The sequence below is a fragment of the Heptranchias perlo genome, chromosome 35 (genome assembly GCF_035084215.1).
Source record: "Heptranchias perlo isolate sHepPer1 chromosome 35, sHepPer1.hap1, whole genome shotgun sequence".
Classification (NCBI taxonomy): domain Eukaryota; kingdom Metazoa; phylum Chordata; class Chondrichthyes; order Hexanchiformes; family Hexanchidae; genus Heptranchias; species Heptranchias perlo.
Window position 1 is genome coordinate 10,910,548 of NC_090359.1, and position 13,475 is coordinate 10,924,022.

At 48.0% G+C, this 13,475-nt stretch overlaps 1 protein-coding gene and 2 long non-coding RNA genes across 3 annotated transcripts in view; 1 reads left to right on the top strand and 2 right to left on the bottom strand.

Annotated features, from left to right (window-relative positions):
* LOC137302035 (uncharacterized) overlaps nt 1-3,540 on the bottom strand; it is a 33,353-nt gene extending 29,813 nt beyond the window's left edge. Inside the window, exon 1 of the long non-coding RNA XR_010958404.1 lies at nt 3,353-3,540. This is a non-coding gene — a long non-coding RNA (uncharacterized lncRNA). The remainder of the gene's footprint in view (nt 1-3,352) is intronic.
* The window catches only part of LOC137302350 (uncharacterized), a 413,555-nt gene that overhangs the window by 284,552 nt on the left and 115,528 nt on the right, over nt 1-13,475 (top strand). The gene's annotated exons all lie outside the window — the stretch shown is intronic.
* Nucleotides 1-13,475, bottom strand: part of LOC137302345 (zona pellucida sperm-binding protein 3-like) — a 1,023,493-nt gene that overhangs the window by 218,992 nt on the left and 791,026 nt on the right. The window lies entirely within an intron of this gene.

A 13,475-nucleotide genomic window follows, 5' to 3' on the forward strand; every position in this document is an offset into this window, starting at 1 on the left:
TGCTCGGTTTCCTCTGGCAAGCGGGTCGGTAACCAGAGGTCGTAGATTTAAAATAATTGGCAAAAGAACTAGAGAGGAAATGAGGAGAAGTTTTTCTTCATACAGAGAGTTGTTAAGATCTGAAACGCACTCCCTGAAAGGGTGGTGGAATCAGATTCCATGGGAATTTTGAAAGGGCAATTAGACATATACTTGAAGAGGACTAATATGCAGGGTTATGGGGAAAGAGTTGGAGTGTGGGACTAAATTGGACAGCTCTTTCAAAGGCACGATGAATGGCCTCCTTCTGTTCTGTAAGTTTCTCTGAAAAGTGGGTAAAATAGTGTGAGAGAGGGAATGAGTCTCGGAGAATCTGTGTGAGAGAGGGAGTGAGTCACAGAGAGTCTATGTGAGAGAGGGAATGAGTCTCGGAGAGTCTGAGAGTGTGTCTCGGAGAGTCTGCATCTGGATGAAGGAGAGTCTGAGAGGTCGAGTGGGAGGGAGATGGAGAGGGAGAAAGGGTTTGTGAGAACGGGCAAGAGAGAATATTGGAGACAGGAAAGAGAAACAGTCTGTGTGCAAGAGAGAGAGGAAAGGGGAAGAGAGCCTGTTTGTGCATGAGAACGAAGGGATAGAAATGTGAGAAGTTGGAGAGAAATGAGAGATTGCATGGATAAAAGGACAGAAAACTGAGAGTTGTGGTTAACAGATGTTTCTTGCACTGGAAGGATTTAAACAGTGGCGATCCCCGGGGTCAGTGTTGGCACCATTGCTTTTCTCAATATCTGTGGATAGAAATGATCTGGACCTGGGTGTAAGGGGCACAATATCAAAATTTGCAGCTGCCACAAAGATAAGGAGTGAGATTAACCATGAAGAGGATTGTCAACAACTTCAGGAGGAGGCAGACAGGTGAGCAGTTTGGGCAGGTAGATGTGAGATGGAATTTAATGGGGAGAGATGTGAGGTGAGAAGAATAAGGAGAGGAAATAGACACTATACTGTAAAACTGTAAAAGGAGTAGAGGAGCAGAGAGATTTAGGGATTCAGATACACAAATCTTTAAAAAAGTGGGAGGACAAGTTGATAAAGCTGTTTTGCAAAAACCCCCATGGGATCCTAGGATTTATAAATAGGGGCATAGATTATAAAAGGAAAGAGTTAATGCTACACCTGGACAAATCATGGGTCAGGCCACAGTCAGAATATTGTGTCCAGTTTTTGGTGCATTACTTTAGTAAGAATGTCGCGGCCATGGAGAGGGGCAGAAGAGATTCACTAAGATGATCCCAAGGATGAGAGTCTTGACATAACTTTTCATGACAGCAGAGAAGTTCAAATAAGATCAGAGAGTGGGGATCAAAATTATGAGGGGGTTTTGATAAAGTAAATGAGGGAAAACTATTTCCACTAGTACGGGAGCACAGTGGTTATGTTACTGGACTAGTAATCCTAGAGGCTCGGACTAATATTCCGGAGTCATGAGATCAAATCCACGGCAGCTGGGAAATTTAAATTCAATTAATTAAATAAAATCTGGAATTTAAAAAAAACCTAGTATCAGTGATGGTGGCCATGAAACTACCGGATTGTTGTAAAAACCCATCTGGTTCACTGATGTCCTTTAGGGAAGGAAACCTGCCGTCCTTACCCGGTCTGGCCTATATGTGACTCCAGACCCACAGCAATGTGGCGGATTCTTAATTGCCCTCTGAAATGGCCTAGCAAGTCACTCAATTGTTCAAGACAGGTGGCACACCACCACCCTCTCAAGGGCAACTGGGAAGGGTAATAAATGCTGGCCTTGCCAGCGACGCCCACATCCCAGTTCGTGAGTCGGTAACTGGAGGGCATCAAATTAAGAGAGTTTGGTTTTCTTTTTGATGTAGAGGGTTGTTAGGACAATGGAATGTCCGACCAGAAACAATGAGGGAAGCAGAATTTAAAAGGGAAGTGAATCAATATCTGAAGAAGAAAAGATGAAAGATCTTGAAAGGCCTTCGATGAGGTACCGCATAGTAGACTCATGACCAAGGTCAGAGCTTGTGGAGTCAGGGGACAGGTAGCAGAATGGATAGCAAGCTGATAACAAAACAGAAAACAGAGAGCAGGGGTTAATGAGAGTCACTCAGACTGACAAAAGGTGGGAAGTGGTGTTCCACAGGGATCAGTGCTGGGAACACTGTTGTTCACATTTGCATCAACGGTTTGGACTTGGGAATCGGAAGAACAATTTCAAAATTTGCAGACAACACCAAATTGAGGGATATAGTTAATAGTGAAGAGGACTGCGACAAAATACAGGAAGACATTAATAAACTTGCAGAATGGGCATGTAATTGGCAAATGAATTTCAATATAGATAAGTGTGAGGTGGTACAAATTTAGTAGGAAGAATAAGGAGGCCACATACTTCCTGTATAATAAGAGTCTTAATGGGATGGAGGAGCAAAGTGGGGTCTCAGGGTACAGATACACAAATCATTAAATGCAGTGACTCAGGGTCATAAGGCCATAAAAAGCAAACAAAGCACTGGGATTCATTTCCAGAGGAATAGAATTGAAAAGCAGGGAAGTTATGTTAAACTTGTCCAGCACCTTGGTTAGACCACACTGAGCACTGTGCACAGTTCTGGTCTCCATGTTACAAAAAGGATGTAGAGCCACAGGAGAAGGTGCAAAAAAAATTGACAAGGATGATACCAGAACTGAGAGGTTATAACTATCAGGATAGACTGAACAGGCTGGGTCTCTTTTCTCTAGAAAAGAGAAGGCTGAGGGGTGACCTGATAGAGGTCTTTAAAATTATGAGGGAGTTTGATAGGGTCGACATAGAGATGTTTCCACTTGTGGGGGAGACCAGAACTATGGGCCATGAATGGAAGATAGTCACTAATAAATCTAGTAAGGAATTCAGGAGGAACTTATTTACACAAGGAGTGGTTAGAATGTGGAACTTGCTAACACATGGAGTAGTTGAGGTGAATAGCATTGATGCCTTTAAGGGGAAGCTCGATAAGTACATGAGAGAGAAAGGAACAGAAGGATATACAGATAGGGACAGATGAAGAGAGGTGTGAGAGGGGCTCGTGTGGAGCATAAACACCGGCACAGACCAGTTGAGCCGAATGGCCTGTTTCTGTGCTGTAAATTCTATGTAATTCCAAATAGTCCATAAATACGGAGAATAAAAGTGGGCCCAGCACTGACCCCTGGGGTAACCACTTCCAACCCTTCTCCAATCTCAGCAACTCCCATTAACCCGGACCCTCTGTTTCCTGTCCCCAGACAACTTTCTCCCCGCACTGTTCCATTTCCTTTTAAACGGCCCACCTGAACAGACTGGGCATTACCCTGGGGATCCCCCAGTTACCTTCACACCGTTGCTCGCCATGTCCCTGATTTCACTTGACATCCTTCACAGTCTCATCGAATTGTCTTGTTGCCTCCCGGCCGTGTGAACATCCAAAGAGATTTCCAGTCGGCCTCAAGTATTTTCCAGCAGATTGATTCAAATCCGTTGCGTTTTTCCTCAAAACTCCTGGAAGTTCAGGCACGAATTCTCCTGTGGAAGAAAGTCACATCGTGTTACGGGACGGAAGAATTAACGACCCTTCTGAAGTACTCGGTGTCGGCCTTGGCTCATTTGTATCACTCTCTCACCTCGAGAATCATAAAGGTTGAGGATTAAAGCTCCCCTCCAGAGACCTGAGCACAAAATCTCGGCTCACACTCCAGTGCAGTACTGAGGGAGTGCTGCACTGTCGGAGGGGCCGTCTTTTGCACGAGCCGTTAAACCAGTCTGGCCCCTCAGGTGGATGTAAAAGATCCCACGACACTATTCGAAGAAGAGCAGGGAAGTTCTCTCTGGTGTCCTGGCCAATATTTAATCCTCCACCAACACCTATAAACAGATTATCTGGTCATTTATCACATTGCTGTTTGTGGGATCTTGCTGTGCACAAAATGGCTGCCCACATTACAACAGTGACCTAATTTCCAAAGCCCCCCATTGGCTGCGAGGCTTTGGGTGGTCCTGAGGATGTGACAGGCGCTGGAGAAATGCAAGTTCCCCCTCCCCGGGGCCGCCCTCCGCTCTAATCCCATTGCCCGTCTCTCGGTCCTGTCCCCGGGCTCGGGGACTCTCGGCCGGTCCAGGGCCCTTTAAGAGGGACGCGCCACACTGCGCATGTGCGCCGTTTATTTAAATCAAACCGCGCGATTCAAAGGAAAAGTGACGTCAGTTTCCGTCACAATAAAAACCGCTCGTTCTCAACCGAAAAAACGGAAAGTTTGTCTCGCGACACAACAGGAAGCGGCCGCTGATCCGGCGGGTGATGTGCGCATGTGCGAATATTCTCCCAGAGTGCAGCGCGGCCTGTCTCACAGATGGGGCCTTTTCCCCGCCGCTCTGCATTGTGGGAGATTCGGCCGCCATGACGGCCCCGGGTCACCGAGTTCATCCGATCACAGGTGAAGCTTCCCGGATTGGTGGAACCGACAGAGTGCAGGTGGTCTGTGGAGCGAGAGAATCTCTGAGAAGAGGGGCAGCCAATTGGGGAAATCACAGGAGGTGGTGACCGGTCATAAACCCAATCGGTGAATGACGGATTGAACCAAGGAAAGGAATGAAGAAACTCGACTGGGACCTGTGGGAACAGGCGGACTAATAAATTTAACCCGTGTCCAGTTCAGGTCACCCCATTACAGGAAAGATGGGATTGGACCAGAGAGGGTCCAGAGGAGATTTACAAGGATGGTCCAGGACTGGAGAATTTTAGCTGTGAGGAAGGATTGGATCGGCTGGAGTTGTTTTCATTGAAACAGAGGATGCTGATTGGGGTTTTAATTGAGGTGTATAAAATTATTGGGGGCCACACGGACTGCATCACTTCAAGGCGGCAACTCACCCCCACCTTCTCAAAGGCAAATGGGATGGGCAATAAATTCTGCCCTTGCCAGTAACACCCACATCCCATGAACAAATAAAAAAAGAATATGAAGTTCCGATATCCCTTAGCAGAGAGACCAATAACCAGGAGGCATATATTTCAAATAATTGGAAGAATTCGAGGGGACCCGGGGATAATTTTTTTCACCCAGAGGGTGGTGTGGGTTTGAACCTGACTCGCTGAAAGGGTGGTAGAGGCAGAAACCAACATCGCTTTTTATAAGTACTTGGATGCGCACTTGAAGTCCCGTCACCTGCAAGGCTGCGGACCAAGACCAAGAGTGCGATTAGGCTGAATAGCTTTTTCAACTGGCACAGACAATGGGCCGAATAGCCTCCTTCTGTGCTGTAAATTTCTATGATTCTATAACCCCTAGGTTCAAATGTAACATGGCAAAAGATACATGTCTACGGTTCAAAAAAATATCTTTATAGGGAGGGGACAATGTAGAGTTCTGCCCGAAAATGTTGTTCACACAGACTCCGTGAATTATTTTAAATGGGAATGATAGTGGAGGCACCTTGGAACAGAGGAACATTAAATTGGATGAGGGGGCGAGAGGAAAGTCACCTGTTTCTGTCCTGTAAGATCCTAAGCTTCATTGAGAATGAATTCATGAAGCATTTCTACATGGTATTTTGTTGCAACATTTTAAAAATACCCCAAAGTAGTTCTCCTGGTGTCCTGGCCAGTATATCCAGTTTGTAAAGCCTCCCTGAAATGTTTACATGTAAATCAGACAACAGTCAGAAGAGGGTAGGATGGCCCTACACTACACTACAATGTATTGTCATCTATTGGGTTTAATGTTTCCTAACATTATTCATCAATAGTGTGAGGAAACTCAGAGTGAAAGTGAGGAGGGGCCGTCTGACTGCAGTTTCCACTGGAAGAAAAAACTCCTTGTGTGTAGTGAGCAGAAATGAATTGCTATTGTTAAAAGTTCCCACTAACTTATTGTGATTCGTCTGCAACAGAACGAGACTGGATCTCCTGCTATGTTTAAACACTAAACTTCAGTGATTATAGCTCAAGTAAAATATTACTATGATTTGATTTAAATGGAGAAGTGGTTTCCACCTGCCAAAGAATGTTGTCTGAAGAGGGTGTTTACTGCTAACAGCTCCCATCCTGTTTAATAGACCCCCTGAATGTCTGATTTACCAAAAAGAAAAACCCAGCTCAGTAAAGATAAACAAATATGCTCTTATTAAATCTGAAGAACATTTTATGAACAAATTTCAGTATTTCAAAGGCAAGGTTGTCCCAGACATGGATTGTACCCAATTCACTGTAAAGTTATAAAGACACAGCCAGTTTAACGACCAGGGGACATAACCTCGAAGTTCGAATTAGGACTTTCAGGAATGAAGTTAAGAGACACTTCTACACACAACGAGTGGGAGAAGTTAGGAACACTCTTCCACAAATGGCAGTTGATGCTAGCTCAATTGTTTAATCTATTATCTCAGGTTAAAATTTTGTTAATCAAAAAGGTAAGGGATATGACTAAGGCAGGTATATGGAGTTATGTCACAGATCAACCATGATCTCATTGAATGGTGGACCAGGCGAGAGGGGCGAAATGGCCAACTCCTGTTCCTATTGCCACCCCTCAAATATAGTGAATGATAAACAATAACGTAATCTGAAAAATAGGACTAACTACTTACAATACAATCCTGAGGGCCTGCCGTGAGGGGAAGCTGAGGATAACGAAACTTCAGTCTGTGCTCACGAGAAGACAGGTGAAATTCAAATCCAACAGAGGTAAATCACAACCGCTGGGCTCCCCGTCCCTCGCACTCTGTGCCTGTACCCAATGAGCACAACATTGCCCCCTGTGAACATTAATCTTTACACTGGGCATTGGAAATTTACTTGGAGCCCCAGCCCAACAAAACAAAGATCTTCACACCAGGGGCAGAGATCTTCAATCTTGGAAGAGAGTTCAAGTCCACCCACTTTCAATCCTATTGATGTTTGGACAATTCGCTCCAAATGGGAACGTTTAGGAGTTTGGAGCCCATGTGCGGATTCGAGTGATCAATGGCCACAGAGCACCAAGGGAATGATTGGGCAGTCAACCACCCGGCACCAGGACTTCAGGCCAGTCCCACTGTCCCTTCAGAGCTCATTGACCTGCACAATGAGGGCCTGGCAAGCCTTCACCCATTACTGCAGCCATCCCTGGACTGGGCCTGGATACACTATTACCAGCCATTCTGCCACAAGTTACATGGACCCATTTCAACCCATTTCACTAACAGGAGGAACTGACGGAGGAGTGCAGTGTGTTACTAACACGGTATTGAGCACTCATTGTGTCGTTGACTGGAGACAGTGAGAAATGAGCAACCAGCCATGAGAAGATACAAGTGGTCACTGCTTTATTGGTCATTTGATAACTAGTTAAACTGGGTTTGCTTGTGTTTCCTGTTCAGGAACAAGGCAATCCAAGAAGCAGAGATCAGAGAGACAGCGCTCACAGTCAGGGCCAGGATCAGGACCACCTCAGACGCCACACCTATAAAGCAACAAGAAACCAATGGTTAGTGAAGGAAATACTGAGGGGAAAATGGAAACTAGCAGTCGGCCAACTCACCACCTGGAGACCTCTCCTGCATCCTTTGCTCAACATCATTAAGGGGCTCAGTTGCCAGGTCTGTCACATGAGGATCCAGAATGACCAAGGGTCCAAGTGAGGCCTCACCCTCCCACTTCAACTCAGCATCACTCCCTGCAATATCAAACATTCCAGTTAGAGAGGGTAAAGGGTGACCTCCAACAATCAAGAGGATCAATGTCCTACCAGGTCCAGATACAAGATCCCTCCTTCCTCTGGAATCAACGAGGAAATCCCTTGTGGCACTGCAGTTGCCCAGATGACAACAGGCACACACGTCATTGGTCGATTCTTCCAATGGGGTCCAGCTCAACCAGAGAATCAGTTTATCAACCAGGTTGTCCATCACCCTTCAATCAACACATCCCTGAACGAGAGAGGGAACTTACATATTCTGGAAAGTACAAGCCTTGTTCATGGAATCTCTCCGATCCACTGCAGCAACTTTCAGGTGACAGGTGATGAAAATCTGAGGGACACATTCAATACAAGTTGTTATTTAGTGACCTCCTCCCAACATGGGGAACCCAATGTTTGGCTTCCTCTTACCAAGGAACGGTCATCTCCAAAGAAGCAGAACGCATCCAGATCAAACTGGAGTTTGTCCAGCTCACGTTCACCTCTTGGCAACACAAAGGTTGAAAAGGAGTCCTCAGCTTTGCTGTCCAGGAGGCAACTGAAGAAAGATTAAAAAAGGGACAAAGTGAATTAAGTGAACCGATTGAGACAGAACCAGCTGGAGAAAGCAGAGAGCTCCTTACCCATGGTAGTCAATGATGTTGTATCTTGGGGTGGAATCCTTGTCTGGGCTCAATGTAGCTGCACAGCTGTCAATGTAGAGCTTCAAGGGCATGTGGTTGGTCATTGAAACAGAGGCCTCAATGTGAATGAGGTCACCCAGGTAGTAGACAGTCGAGGTGCGCTCTGTAAGCCAGTCATCTGAAGTACAAGAGGACAAGGGTTGGAGATAGTGGGTGTAACTCCCAGTGGGAGACGACAGAAAAGCACTCCCCATCCACCCATCACATACCGTTCATAAGACGCAGTGAGAATGACAGAAGCCCTTCTCCAGACTTGGTCGAGCTGAATGGGATCCAGGTGGGCTTGATAGGGTCACTGCTCACATTGCCCTTCCTGAAAGGACAGTACAGTAATTTCAGGACAACTTCACAGAACTGCACCTGCTGTAGACCTTATTTGCAATAGAGTAAAGATTCTTACCTAAAATAGTGGCACTCAATGGGAATGACTGCTCCATTCGTTCTCACAATAATAGATCCACGAGCATTTGGGGTGTGGTTCAGGTGGGTGGTGTCGACCAGGAAATCTCCAGCCATCTGAAAGACATCAGGTTAAGGACTGAAGAGCTGGTCTCATTGAACAAAAGCTATTTCTGGTCATTTTCCTGCCCTGTTAAGAAGCAGTTTAAGGGGTTTCAGCTGCTCCTCAATGACACATGATTGAAGTAGCTCCACCATTGGTAGAAGTTGCCTGGAGCAGCCTCTGTTACTCTGCTCAGTCCACCTTCCATTGCAGGGGACTTCAGGCCTGCAGTCAGAAACCCCTGAAATGATTGGCACTGCCAGATTTGATGAGCATTCTTTCCCATAGAGAATAGAGCTTTCACCTTCAGGGGCTCAAATTACCCCTGATATGGAGCACAAAACACAACATCACTTTTAAATCTCATCTGTGTCCGTGGAATCAATGGTATTGGCAGGTGTAACAACCAAAAGTGGAGTTCCCCTTTAATACACTGTATCCCAATTATTGTTCCACTTGTTTCATCTTTCAAGGGAAGTCTCAACAGGAACTTCCATACTGAACATTCATTGACCACAAGTTGAGGCAACAGGCCTGAATATCCACAGGAAGGAACGGAAAAGATAAATCAATTGAGGCACAAAAGAACAGAGTGGTTTGGAGAAATGCAGGTGAAGGTTCAAGGTCAATAGAATTGAATCTCAGAGTTAGAGAGCAGCAATGACCCATTTAAGAAAGATGCAGTCCCTCAGTGACAAGTTGAAGTTCTTTTTAAATATAAAGCGAAGATTGACATGTCAACATAAAGAAGTAGTTTCACACAGGGTGATACTTCACAGTGGGCAAAAATGTATACACAGATTTCATTCAGGGATCTCCTCAGTGGCTGGAGTTTCCCACGATGTTAATGAGTTCAGAGTGGGCAGTAATCGACACAGTGAAATTGGAGCAAGAGTTGAGGAATCACATTCCCTGCAATCTGCTGCCACATTCATGGAGCCCATAGTCAAAGAGGACAGTGTGGTTCTGAGAGTAGATCCCAGTTGGCCGACAACCTGCTGTCCCCAGGGTCAGGTCAGCAGCTTTAATCAGGTGCCTGGTTCTAAATAAATCCATGTCTACCCTCACCAGCAGGTTCTGCTCTCCACACTGCACCATCACAGTCTGCAGTGGGGACAGACTTCTCCCCTCAGACACACTGAAATGGGAACCAAAGGGAGGCACAGGGAGAGGGACTCTCTGGGGCACAGGGGTGGGTTTTACTCTTCTCCATGGAAATCTCTGGCCTCTGAACTGTTCCCAAATATCAGAGCAACAAACCACTCCAACTAACACCAGCACTGGGAACAAACCTCTCACTGCAAAATCCCCCATGATACCAAATAACTCAACTATCATTTTACCCACCAACCAGCACCCTTTTTTTTTTTTCTGGCCCCCCTTTTATAAGGGGGGGGTGGTGTAGGGTGTGCTTAAGTACTAAAAACCAAATAAAACGAAACCAGGCATCAAATTAAAATTTTATTTTCCTCGTCCAGGATGCACTCCAGCCCCTGCAGTGCCCACCGGTCGCGGAAAGCCTCAAGCGTACCGGCAGACACCGCATGCTCCATCTCCAGGGTCACCCGGGCGCGGAGCAACCCGCGGAAGAGAGGCAGACAGGCCGAGCGATCGCCCCCACGGACCGCGAGCATCCTGGACCTGTGGATATCCAGGATGCACTCCAGTTTCGTCCAGTTTTCTGGTGGGTCAGTGGCGAGTGGACTCCCTGCCGGAGGAGCTCAGGCCTTTCGCCTGGAGTACCACGCACCTCCGGTACCTGGGAGTCTACCTCGGCCCTGCCGAGGAAGCCTGGCCGGCGAACTGGGAAGAGCTGGAGGCCAAGGTCGCCGCTCGCCTGGCGCGCTGGACAGGACTGCTCCGAGTGTTATCCTACAGGGGTCGAGTGCTGGTCATAAACCAGCTGGTGGCCGCCATGTTGTGGTACAGATTGGTCACTTTGACCCCACCCCCCGAGTTTGTCGCCAAGATTCAGAGGAAGTTCGTCGACTTCTTCTGGGCCAGAGGGATACACTGGGTCGCTGCCGCGGTCCTGAGTCTCCCGCTTAGGGAGGGCGGTCAGGGGCTGGTGTGCGTCCGCACCCAGGTGGCAACTTTCCGCCTTCGGACGCTGCGGCGATACCTGTACGTTGAGCGTCCTCTTAGATGGCGTGCGCTGGCGACGTATTTTTTCCGCCAGCTGCACGGCCTGAACTACGACACGCAGCTCCTGTTCGTCTCGCTGGTGGGCGGCCGCACGTCTTTGCAGGAGCTGCCTGTCTTTTACCAGGATCTGCTCAGGGTCTGGAGCATGGTCGCCTCCGGTCGGAGCTCTCACCTGTCAGGGGTAGCGGCCGTCCTGCAGGAGCCGCTGCTCGGGAATCCGTTCCTCCGCGATATCGGCTTCGGCCACTCGCGGCTGTCGGTGCGGAGGGCCGTGGCCGGTCGGGTGACCAGAGTCAGGGACGTCCTGGATGGCGGTGGGTCGGGTTGGTTGGAGCCGTGGGCGCTCGCCGCACGGATGTCCTCGTGGCGTGCCGGGGACGCGGCCGCCGCCATCCGGGCGTTGAAATCGGCGCTCGGCCCTGACTCCACTCGGGATGTGGAGGCGGCTCAGGCGTGCGGAGCCATCCCGTCCGACCTGACCCCCGTTCGGACGGAGTTCCTCCTCGGCGCCAAACCCCGGAACCTCCCTCGGGGGCCGCGCCTCACAACTTGAGCCGTCTCTCGGAAATTCCCTCCGTGCCGTTTCACACCGCGCGGAGGGATTTCCTGTACAGGCTGCTCCTGCACACCATCCACTTCCTCGCCCTCGTCTCTCGGCCGGACACGCCCTGGCGTGCCATCCTGCCGTCCGGCGGAGACGGGGGTCCCCAGTGGGAGGCTCTCTACTCAGGGATCCTCCCGTGTTCCATCGGGGATCTGGGGTGGAGAGTGTTGCACGGAGCAGTCGTGTGCAACCGGCGGTTACGCCATTTCACGTACACCCAGGCCGCTTGTGATTTCTGCGGCCTGGAGTAGTCCGTGTTCCATCTGTACACTGGGTGTGCGAGACTGCAGCCCCTGTTTGATTATTTGAAGGGGCTGCTCCTCAAGTTCTGGCTGCATTTCAGTCCCACGCTCCTGATCTTTGGCCGCCCGGTGAGGAGGGGGGCGGGCAGGTCGGTGGACGTTCTCGTGGGCCTGCTCCTGGGCCTGTCCAAGGTGGCCATCCACAGGTCTAGGATGATCGTGGTCCGTGGGGGCGGTCGCTCGGCCTGTCTGCCTCTCTTCCGCGGAATGCTCCGCGCCTGGGTGGTCCTGGAGATGGAGCACGCGGTGTCTGCCGGTACGCTCGAGGCTTTCTGCGGCCGGTGGGCACCGCAGGGGCTGGAGTGTATCCTGGACGAGGAGAATAAAATTTTAATTTGATCACTTGGTGTTGGTTTGTTTGGTTTTAGTATTTAAGCACACCCCACACCCCCCTTCTTATAAAAGGGGGGCCTAACAAAATTTAAAAAAAGAAAAAAGGAAAAAAATAAATCTGAAAGTGAAAAAAAAAGAAAACAAAAAATCTGAAAGTTTCTCTTTGTTTCAATCTCTTGGAATCATAACTTTGAATTATTTGATAATAATTTGATATTTTCACTGAAGTGGCTTTTCATAATCTGGTCAAGTTTATTACTTGTTAGTGATTGTGATGCTGAGACAATATTCAAAGCAATCAAGTAGCCTTGAGTGAATTTGCAAACCATCCATTGGTCAGAGAAATGGAAATTCCATCCCATGGATGGTGGGAATCGCCCCCAGTTCTAATATAGAGAATGGGTGTGTCTGAGGATTGGCAGCATGGGGGCATCAACTGGGCAAAGCATTGTGGGATCCATCATTTTTAGTTTTGATTCTCATGAAATGTTGTTTGGTAAAATTCAGGATATTCAGCGAGAATGAGAGGCAGTGAAGATTACTGAATGCAATGTCACCCACACAAACATCTCCATTTGTGTCAGCTGTGGCTCAGTGGCAGCACTCTCACCTCAGAGTCAGAAGGTTGTGGGTTCAAGTCATCATCCAGAGACTGGAGCACATAATCTAGGCTGACGAAGGGAGTGCTGTACTGTCGGAGGTGCCGTCTTTTGGATGTGATATTAAATCGAGGCCTCATCTGCTCTCTCAGGTGGACGTAAAATATCCCACAGCACTATTTCGAGGAAGAGCAGCGGAGTTCTCCCCAATATCTGGACCAATATTTACCCCTCAACTAACATCACTAAAACAGATTATCAGGTCAATATTTCATTGCTGTTTTTGGGTCCTTGCTGGAGGCAAATTGACTGCCGCATTTCTTACCTTACAACAGGGACTACACCTCAAAGGTGCGAACTATGCAGCAGTCAAAGCTACCAGATAATCCACACTGACTCGTAAAATTATGGCTCAACAACGTATGAAATGTGGTGACATTGATATCCCAAAAGTGCCTTTAGAGATCATAATATCCTACTATTACAGCACAGAAAGAAGCCATTCAGCCCATTGTGCCTATGCTGTCTCTTTGAAAGAGCTATCCAATTAGTCCCACTCCCCTGCTCTTTCCCCCTTCAAGTATTTATCCAATTTCCTTTTGAAAGTTATTA